The 12,118-nt window shown below is 32.4% G+C and overlaps 1 long non-coding RNA gene across 1 annotated transcript in view; it reads right to left on the bottom strand.

Annotated features, from left to right (window-relative positions):
• Positions 1-9,257, bottom strand: part of LOC118764709 — a 21,362-nt gene extending 12,105 nt beyond the window's left edge. The window contains exon 1 of the long non-coding RNA XR_005000515.1: positions 9,244-9,257. This is a non-coding gene — a long non-coding RNA (uncharacterized LOC118764709). The remainder of the gene's footprint in view (positions 1-9,243) is intronic.
• Positions 9,258-12,118: the final 2,861 nt, after the last annotated feature.

Below are 12,118 nucleotides of genomic sequence, written 5' to 3'. Positions count from 1 at the left end.
TACACGATTTTTCAATATCTCCTCGTGTCACATGTTTGCGACATTCCTCTACCTTTATTTTGAGGGGGCGGCATTTTTCGCCTTTGTATAACCTACCACAGCTGCATAGGATGGAGTACAGTACACGCAGTTTTTGGTCATATTCTCTTCTATTTGTGATTTTACCCGAAAGAGATATTTGCGAAGTTTGTATTACTCTAGAATAATGTCCTGATATCATATGGGACGCATATCTTTTGTATCTTTTTCGGAGAGCCCTTTACATGGAGTAGACCCATGTTCGAAATTTCCCCAAGACACATGATAAAGCCGGAGGGTATATCAGCCGAAACGTTGTCTTAACATAAAGAAGATGAGGACAAGTATCCATCAAATGTAAATAATGTACACAATTCCTCATTTCTAAAAATATAGAAGAGTAAAAACCTGCCACAGATATAATATCAAGCATATGATAAACAACTGCACTTATAGCAGAAACTAAATGTTAAAAGATGGGGATACTTACGGTAGTAGTAAAAATATTTTAATTGCAAAAGCTCCAAAACATGCAAAACAACAAAAATTACAGGATTAATCACAATGGTGACCCTAAATAATCAATGATAAGGCCTTGTTGCGATATTGTGAGGGGAAACCAATGTTAAAAGGTCCTGAAAGTCAGGATGTAAATACTTGTCTAAAATGCCTATCAAATTAGCGGTATCTTGTGTGTCTTTATGTTCTGAGTTCAAATTCCGCCGAGGTCGACTTTGCCTTTCATCCTTTCGAGGTTGATAAATTAAGTAACAGTTGCACACTGGGGTCTATCTAATCGACTGGTCCCCTCTCACAAAATTTCGAGCCTTGTGCCTAGAGTAGAAATGTATACAATGCATACAGTGGTGAGTGTGGGACGAAAAGCATAAGTATAAATTGCCCTTATGTAAATAGTATTACAGCTGTCTTTGCTTTTCAGTATTCTGAAATAAACTGCAAGGAATATTGTAAATTTATTCTGAAATATATACAATTTGAGCGTCATGAATTTAAAGACCCCTCGAGAGCAGAAACACAAAAAGTGAAAAGAAATTCTCCTTAATGTTGACGTTTATGGTCCAAAGTTCAAAAAGTTAAATTAGCTCCAGATGCGGGTTTCTATTAGTTGCGGATGGAAACGAAAAATTTACTCTTATATGGGGGACATAGTCTTGATACTTGTAACGGAGTGTATTCCAATAAAATCACATACGTTCGAAGCTGTAACAAAAATGTAGTTCAATCAGTACAATTGCACAAACTGGATGATTTTTGTATGACTGTTTATTTAATGAGAAATCGGTGTAAAAATGATCGGTTTTAATTTCAAAGCTAATGTGGATTCAAGCCCAGAAAACAAGCAATTGCTGCCTCTAAAATAAATCAATTATCTGATGATATGAATTACTTTAAATTTACTTGAAAAACACATTATTTACGGTAGTAAACAAATTTCCAATAACGTCGAAGACGATTACTCATTCAGTATGTACGTAAAGTTTACAACCATGTCTAAGTAGTTCCGAAATCCATTTTGGAATCGTGAGGAATACGGATCGATCTCTCTAAATGGTAACTGGCGCCAGTTCCCATTTCTGGTCAAAGATGGAAAAACAAGAAATATGCGAAATGCAGCCGGTGAAACTATACCTTAAATCTAAAGGCACAGTATCATCACACTGTCTCCTATTGACACCTCTTGGAAATTGCGTTTTCAGTTCGAATACCTGTGAAATGCACGTGTGACTGAATAGTTACCGGGTCAGCAATCCATCCTGCAGTACAACTGATGCAATGCATGTCGAAAGCGATGGAGTATGCAATTTTATATTTATGTACGCTTTCGTGCGACTAATTACACAGATGTTTTACAATCATTTCTTTAGACAGACACACAGGCACATAAATTACACTCCACATACATGAATTAGAAAATGGACGTGTTGGTTTGTTTGTCAGTATATTATTATGTTCCAAACTACAAAGGCCTTCATGTGCCTATCTATGTCTATACACGTACACACACCTACCATGCAAATATATAGTTGTAGGTTATATGTATGCATGTATGTGTGTATTTATGTATGCGTAGATTTTATCTCTCATCAAAATCTATTGATGTCTAAAGCATTATTTCAATCTTTTGTTTTGCTGTATCTATAATGTAGGAGTGCTCTCAGATAAAAATAAATAATAAATTAAAAAAGTACAGTTTTTTGTTCATATTAAACTGACTTTTGATAAGATTTAATGGTAGAGAGATTGAAATCAGCTGGAAAGGTTACATTTGTCTGTCAGAATCAATTCTCTGCATAAATATATGTAGTTGTTCTTTCCTAGTTAACTTTGTGTAACTTTTATTCGTCTCTTTTTTTTATTGTATTGTACTTGTGTGTATTCTAGGAAGGGGAATGAGTGTAAAGAGAAACGATTTTTCACCTCTATTGTTTTTTAAAAGAACACTTCATTTGTGAAAGTGAATCTAATGTATGTTACATTGTTGTAGACGCAAAAATTGCAAGGAAATAGAAAATATATTTTTTATCTACATATCTAATCATTATATCAATAAAAACTCTTATGGCTTTTTATGTATTTTAAATATGATTAGTCGTAATTCTTGGTATTAACAAGCATATTTACGCAGCACATATGTAGATGAAATAATCCAATATTACATTTGTTTAAAACTACTTCAAATATACGGTGATGTTTGTATCAGTTATAATAACGGTATCTGTTACAGACACAAATTTCACGCACATTTTTGAGATAGTGCGGGTTGATATGGTCGAAATATGCTGGAACTAATATTTAATTACTACTCGAAACATAAATGACAAAAGTCATGTGGAATACATGTGTTCTTTCATAAACACATACATATAATATGCATACATACACAGGCTAACACACACATATTAAACTTCATATACTGATTTGAGTTTCACTTTTAGATGGAGTGTTCCCAACCTTTTCTAGTCATGGGTAAAAAACAACTATTTAAAATATTTCACGACGAAGAACAAATAAATTGAGCGGGTGCCTGATTGCAAGCATCAATGATCATTCGCTAGTGTATATGCATGTATATATAAATATATTTATATATATACATACACATACACACACACACACACACACACACACACGAAAAAGCACTCAAACACATGTAAGGATATGTGAGCGTGTGTATGCATACATACATGTATATATATATGTATGTATATATATATATTATATATATATATATTATATATATATATATATATATATATATATATATATATATATATATATTATATATATATATATATATACGAGAAGGAAGCAACAAGAATGAATTAGTTTTTAGTACAATTGTTTCTTACAAAGACAGGCTTTATTAAAAGTTGCAAAATTTGCAGTAGATAAAAGTGTCCCGTACTCATCAGCTAAAATACATATGAGTTCTCCAAACATCTTAGTGGGTGAGGCTATACTCATGAAGTATTGGAGATAATTTCATTAAAAGCAGATTTAGGTTGTAAACAGATTTCCGAAGTTCCTTAATGATGATGCACATATCTCTGGAAATTTATATCTACACTACGGATTAATTCACCTTCTCTGTGAAGCTAATAAGCTTTTTTTAAAACCTGTGATAAGACTGTGCATCATCATTAAGGAACTTCGGAAATCTGTTTACAACCTAAATCTGCTTTTAATGAAATTATCTCCAATACTTCATGAGTATAGCCTCACCCACTAAGATGTTTGGAGATCTCTTATGTATTTTAGCTGATGAGTACGGGACACTTTTATCTGCTGCAATTTTTGCAACTTTTAATAAAGCCTGTCTTTGTATGAAACAATTGTACTAAAAACTAATCCATTCTTGTTGCTTCTTTCTCGTTTATAATCACCCCACATTACTGTATGGTTAACACCATATAGTTTTCTGGTGCATCTAAGTTAAGTACCACATTCAAGTAAATTCATTGGAATTGACTTGAATCTTAATTGCTTTTATTGTATATATATCAGTGAGTAACAAAGAGGTACATGTGTCACTCCATTTCGACGGTTTCCAAAGACTCCTTTAATTGATTAATGAAAGCAAAATTACAAAGAATACGTTTTCGTCAGAGGTATTCATGAACTCCAAACATTGAGGACAATTCGACTGGTTTCACGTAGTTTCACATCCACGGATCTGAATATAATTATCAGCATACACTGCAAGAGTATCATGTGGCCGGCACTTACGTACCAAGTTTGATTTTTAGTTAATATTGCTTTGTGTGCATGGTAACCCGACATAACGTGTAACATCAAATTGAGTACCTGTTTCAGCTGAATCTTAATTGTGTGTGTATATATATATATATATATATAATATATATATATATATATATATATATATATATATACAGAAAACGTGCTATATTAGATCTTTTGGATTTTTTTTGTGAGAATCTTTTATTACTTTGAAAGTAGTGCAAGACTTATAAAAGTTTAAAAGATTCTTGGAATTACTTAATGCACTTGTTTTAGCTTTCGAGCCAATTTGTGAGGTCTCTATGATACTTCAGAAAGGGAAGGTGTCCTGAACTATCGTCACAACCTCCTTGATGTACACCTTTCGCTTGGGGAAAAATGAAATGGGAAACGAAGCAAAGTTTACATCATAATGAGGATAAGCAAGAGGTTGGATACCCATTTCGTTCAAATACTTTTTTTTAATAGAATGAAATTTTGAACAGCTGCACAGTTTTGGTGGAAGATCTCTAGATATTAACGATGAAATCTCTTCCGGAACTCACACAAATTGTCTCAAATGTGTTGACTGTGGACCCTGATGTCCCTAGTGTATGTACATAGCATCATAATAGCGATGTTATCATGAACTTAGTGGTAGACCTGCATTTGGAGCCTCTTGTTCGAGCATAAAAAGTAAATGCTAGGCTACAAATTAATCCAATGTCTGTCTAGGGCAATTCTTATGCTTCTGTTGACAGAATTTTAATACATAAAGTGCTTCCAAAATTGTCTTCAGGTCCCAGCTGCCTTCTGTGAACTACTGAACTGTGAGAAATATTGCCTTCAGGATGTGTCAAACAGCTGTTACAGCCGTCTATTTCAATGGGGAGTAACAAACTTGACCGCTAAGAATATAATAATGATACGCTAAAATTCTATTGGTTAAGGATAATACTACATACTACTAAAAAGCCTCAAAATCTCTGAAATGTACCTCTTACACTCACACAAACGTACACGCACATTTATATATAGATATATATACAGATTTATAAATTAACATACATACACATCTATCGGTATATATGTAACTATCTCTCTCTCTCTCTCTCTCTCTATATATATATATATATATATATATACATGTATATATACACACACACGCACACACATATATATATATGTGTATATATATCAGTATATATTTTTGCGTGTGCGGGGGGGTGTAGATAAAAATAGGATTACCAAATACTACAAAATTTGATGTTTTTTAAGAAAAAGAATAATGTCCACCTGTACATTTATGTAATAATTACGAAAGGAGTATATGAGAAGTGGTATAATTTAATGAATTGTGTATTGTGGAGGGTGATCATGATATTAAGGATAAGATGTAAATTTACTGTCAGTTGATGAGTTGAGATTGTAGCATATGTTTCTACCTTAGTCATGGTGTTTAGCACGAAAAGTACCCTAATTTATTTCTTGTATTCAATGAAGATAAATATATACATAAATATAAACAGTCAATATGCATCAAGCAAAAAATAAATATGAGCGGAGAGAAATAATTCAAAATGTCCAGTAGTAGGCATGTGAAAAAACATAATTACAACAATATCATTTGCCTACGATCTCAATTTTTGATTAATTAAAATTTTTTCCGTCTCTAGAATATGATTTCCAATTACCAAATTGCAATGGAGAACATCTCCACTTGGGATGGGAATATAATCACAAAATATAAAAAAAATATCACCAGAACTTAAAACATCTTTACGAAAAGAGCAGGAAAAGATCCTATCTTCTGTTCAGATAAGATAGTATCCAAATCATGTTTCTACCTCACTAGGCATTAGAAACTCGAAAACGTTCATAATAGATGCATATCTTCACTTACACACGCACACAGCCACAAGCATACACGTAAACATACACACAGGCTCCCATCATACATACATTCATATAGATGTGTATGTATGTATGCATGTAGATATACATACACACACAGACACATACAGGCACACACACACACATATATATATGTATATATATATATATATGTGTGTGTGTGTAAATGTATATAAACATACAAATGTGTGTGTGTTTATATGTTCACATGCATACGTATGTATATATTATGTTAGCGCTGAATACTTATAAGCGTTTTTAGTGGAATGCTTATGATCAAGAGAAATCGGCGAAACGTTACTGCTTTAAGATATTTTCGATTTTCCTTTAAATTTCAATACCGACTGTGATGTGCGATGCTACAATGATCGATATAGCAAGAACGAATAGTGCACTGAGTGCGTTGAAATCAATGCGGCTTTTCTGTGTGTAAATCAGCCTCCTGTCAAGTTCAAAACCAATATTTGTGGACAATAGCCATCTCATGTTTGAATAGACAAAATATATCCCCGTATACTATTCAGAAATTTGCGTCTTCAGATATGCGTCGTGTACACTTCCGTGTTAATTTTCCCTTTCTTTTTCTCTTGACAATTCAATACAATAACACGGCTACTGAGAGATGATTTCGATATTTGTTCTATCTTTTCATGTTGAAAGTCTTGCATCTTGGCTTTAAATCTTCTGCAAACAACGATGGTAATAAAATATTCAACCTTTATTACTGTTCTGTAGAGAGTATTATTGAATTGATGTTTCACAGAATAAGCTGTGCCAGCAGAGACGAACTGACAAAACATAATCTTGACAAGTTGAGAATAATTAAATATACACAAGAGTCATTTTTATTTTCACGTTATCAATTTAGTTAAAGACTCGCAGCTGGATCTGTCGATTAGTGTTGCATTGCGTATGGCAAAGCACGTAAATTCAAATTCAGAATGCTTACGACAGAGAAAGGAAATGATACAAGCAACACTCTAACCAGCATCTATATTGAACAGCAGCTAATGGCTGCGTCAGTATTTAACACCATATCAATTATGCGGATTCTGACGTATGTTAGAAGGTTCGACAACTCGTCTTATTTATCTAGGAATATCTTCAATGTCTTTAGTAGTGTTTTTCTACCTTTAGAAAATTATGGCTATTCTTTCTAGCACGTTAAACAATTACATTGAGGTAATTATACATAACAATAATCTACTTACTATATACTGCGCTAGGAATTTCTCGGAAAGTTACGGACTGTTCTAGTCACACTAATATCATAAACGAGAATGAATGGAACCTTTCATTGGTAACGTGAAATATCCATATAGATTTGAAAATATTCTCCTTTGCAGTAAATGACAAAGTATTGGATCGAAACGCGCAGTCCCGATATCTTGTGAGTGACTTACAGAAAATCTATGTTTCATCATTCGTTAATGGAATTTATTAAATTTATTTTAGTTTTCGAAAGTAAACCCTTATGTATGCTGCTGCAAGGAAATGTAAAGATTGAGTAATTGCACTCGCATCCTTGATAATGGAAATGCAGTACATTAACCAAATTGGTGGTACCTGTCCAAGATCACAATCTATAAACACTTAAAAATATTAATTTCTTAAAATTATTAATTAATAATTAGAAATTCGAAAATAAGATATAAAGATAATAGTAGTACATAATTAGAAAAGTAATTAGAATAATACAAAAATGCGTTATACATTACAATAAAATCTACCTATAACAACAAATTCACAGTAAAATTTCCTTGGTTGTGGCCTAAGTTATTGTCAAGCCTTCACATTGTTAGTCTTGATAGCCTATTTGTTACATAATGAAGTTGCTTACCATATATACCATTTAACCTCTGCATAAAACTTTAGCAGTATTGGCACTTCTGGCTCTCATTTTTATATATTCTAGTGTGTCAATATTTAAAAAAAAAATAATGGTAACATTTTTAATTATAATGTTACTTTGTTAATTAAAATCAAATTATGTTTAATATTCAAATTTTATCCTTGGCTGCAAAATGTTCAGTAAACATTTTCTTGTTCTGTACCTTACCAGATGTAATAACTTATTCTGAACTTTTGAACTTTTCCACGAGTAATAACTTGTCTGGTACTTTTCCAGGTTTCTAATCTTAAGAATATTATTCTTCTGGCTTGCATTTTACATGTTATCCATTTTTTCCAGGCTATACTATTGTGCTAATCAATAATGTATTAATTAATAATTTCAGATTGTACCGTATTGAAAACTGAATAATAAATTAAATAAATCTTAAAATAATATTTTAATTTTTGTGATTGAACGATTATTATTGAATGTTTTACTAATCAAATTCCTCGAATTGAGCTCTATCATTTAAGCTAATTAAGATACAGTTTGTTTTTAAAATTAACAAAGAAGTTCATTGTATACTTAAATCCATGTTTTTTCCTTTATATTTTTTTCATATTTTTCCTCACACCCTATCTGATACAATCTTTCGGTGCATGGGACCAAAACTAAGAAATTCGTCATGCTTTCTTCTATTACTTATGCTAAGATAAATATAGTTTGCTTTTAAAATAAAAATGTGATTTAGATTTAAACTTGATTGGAAGCGTTACTTACAGAGACCAGTCTTCTTGAAAACTGTTCAGACTTTTCAATTTGGTCAAGAACTGAATTAGTGACAAAGCCCTAAACGATGTTCCGTGAGAGTAAATTGCGGCCTTAATAATATTATTAAGCTACTACTGTAGTTGAATGATTCTTTGAGAAGTCTTAACAACAGCTATTCCTTTCAATGTAAATTACTACGATTCTGTTTCTCGTCTCACATACTACGGGACTGTATTTACATGATATACTTGCCTTAATTAATACAGATGATGTAATTAAACTAATTGCAAATTAGCGGTGTCAATGATAATGATTTCCTTGCTTCAATGAAGCCGGTGACATATATTAGAAGTCTTCTCATAGAACTATATTCATAAAAATGGATAGAACTATGTTACCTCCCTAAAATTTGAGAAACAAATACTCATAACGTTTCCCTTTAAAACTTCCTTGCATGAGATTGATACCATGAACTTGCTGGAATTCACCTCTGTCGTTTAAGCTGAATTAAAATATTGTTTGTTTTTTAAATAAAACAATTCAATTATACTTAGATCCAATTTTTTGTTTTACTTTTATATATTTTTCATGTTATTTTATCTCACTACTTTTTGGATACACATTTTTGTTGCATAGGACGAAAACTATGAAATTGTACAAGCTTTCGTCTATTACCGAAGCTAACATAAATATATTTTGACTTTAAAATAAAATTAAAATATTCAGATCTAAACTTGATTGGCGGTGTTACTCTCCTTCAACGTTGCTACAAATTTTAATGTAAACGGGTTTTTCTCTGGACCAAATCGCAATGTCTTATGCTAAAATGGAGCTACGGACCAGTCCTCTTCAAAACTGTTAACAGATTTCAATTTGGCTTACAACTGAATTAGCGACAGAGCTCTGAAAAATGCTGCATGTGAGTAAATTGCCTCCTTAAGAATAGTATTGAGCTACAACCGTAGTTGAATGATATCATAGAAGGTTTAGAAATTCAACGAGCGGATTTTAATACAGGTGACAAGAATTGTTGTTCAATGTCTGACAAGCAGAGTAAAAAATAAACATCATAACGTTTGTAGATATAAGTTAATAACGAAAGGAATATTTCAATCAACAGGTTATCGACTCTCAGAAATAGCGCCCACTCATGATTAATGTATATCAAAAAATATATATACATTATTATTTACTTCCAGACGTATTAACTGAAATATAATGCGGTAGTTAATTCATTGTCTAGTCTCTATAATAACCAACGGTACTAAATTTAAGGATATAAACTAATAGTTAATAAAGGACACCGAAACAAGGAAATGGTTCAAAGCAGATCAAAAGGCAGGACAATCAATATATCTTACTTACCTTACCAGTAGATAATACATTTATATTAGCGTATATTAGAGTATATATGGTCAAAAGTAAGCAACGTTGATTATTTATGATCATCACCGAGCAAATGACAATATTCATTTTGTCTGGTACTTTCGTTTTTCCTCTGGAGATTGCTGCTGATGTGTTGTCTCGTAACTTTCGACTTTCCGTGTCTAATTGAATAGCATATATTGTTTTTGTGTCATGAACATCATACAGGGTGATATACTTACTTAAATACACACGCAACTCACATGTATAAATACGCAAGCACATAAGCATCTAAATGCACAGGCACACACACATTTATGTGTATATATAGGGATGCATATATTTACTACGTATGTATATATTCTTACATAACTACATATATCTATATATATGTGTGTGTATGTTATATATATAAATTATAAATTGTACTATATATATATATATATATATATATATATATGAATCTGTGTGCGTGTGTGTGTCTCTGTGTGTGTGATTTTCAGACTAATTTAATATATACTGGATGAAGTTCGCTTTTGGCAGTAATATATGATTCTATTGGCTAGTTTTATAGGTAAGAAGAGACAAAAGGAAGACGGAGAACGATTCGACAGCGGTTTAATGACATCTTCACATATTTCGATGCAAACGAGTTCCATATATATACATGATTTAAACTTAAACTAAATAACGGTTTACCTGTATAATAGGACCTAGTTGTACCTCCTCGGGTGATATATAATCGCTGTTTCCGTAAGTAAATGTTTGACTTCGATGCTGTCAAATCCAGCTGGTTTCTTTGAATCTAGTAAACGCTGACAATTTCACTCTCCTCACTGTGAGCGTGCCTCTGCATGCTCCACATGAGCGGTATTGTGTATGTGTTCTGTTTACGTAGTTTTACATGTTAGGCTGTATATTCTAACTTTTATTATTTCGCAAATACACTCATACATACGCTCATAATTATACAATCACTGACACGCAGATATACCACTTCATATCTGGGCATCCTCATACACACACACACTCACGTACACACACATGCACACACACAAACACACACACACACATATATATATATATAGAGATATATATTGGTACAAACGGTACGATAACAAAAGAAAGAAAGAGACCTCGATATTATGTAAATAGAGGAATTTTCAATCAATGTAATATGTGACAATTTTCCGGTAGCCCAGATAAAACTCTGACTTTCGAATGCCGAGGTGGAAATCCACGCCTCCATCTTTTCAGTTATCCGGTCGGATAACTGAAGAGATAGTGGCGTGGATTTCCACCTCAGCATCCGAAACTCAGACTTTTATCTTGGCTACCGAATAATTGTCACATATTACATTTACTGATATATATATATATATATATATATATTATATATATATAATATATATATATATATTTATGTGTGTGTGTGTGTGTGTGTGGTGTGTGTGTGTGTGTGTGTGTGTGTGTGTGTGTGTATGTGTATTTATAAATATATGTACACGTACATAGATGCACAGCCACACAAACATACACATACCGATCAACAAACACATTCACACGCATACATAGACACATATACATTTTACTACTCATATTAATATACATAGTTATATCGTCGGACACTCCTTCATAAATACACAGACCCCTATACAGACGTGGAGACGGGAAAGAATGGCTTTGGTGAAATAGAATAATAATTATAATTTTTATACACTGTACCATCTGGAAAATGCCTATTTCGTGCAGTGGTTACACCATGGAATTTTCTCAGTTTTGTTTGCCATATTTTATTACTCAGCAGTATAGTCAATGCTTCCTTAAGGCAAAGGTCACATTTTTTCCGGATAGCGAATTACATGGGTGTACATTTTATTCTTTTACTTTTGACATTCCATTTGGTATTTAATTTTTTATTCTTTCAGTCCCCTTATGATGTCTGCCCGTGAGGTAGCGTCTCGTCTATTCACTTTC

The sequence above is a fragment of the Octopus sinensis genome, linkage group LG9 (genome assembly GCF_006345805.1).
Source record: "Octopus sinensis linkage group LG9, ASM634580v1, whole genome shotgun sequence".
NCBI lineage: Eukaryota > Metazoa > Mollusca > Cephalopoda > Octopoda > Octopodidae > Octopus > Octopus sinensis.
This window is presented reverse-complemented; position numbering and strand designations above follow the sequence as displayed.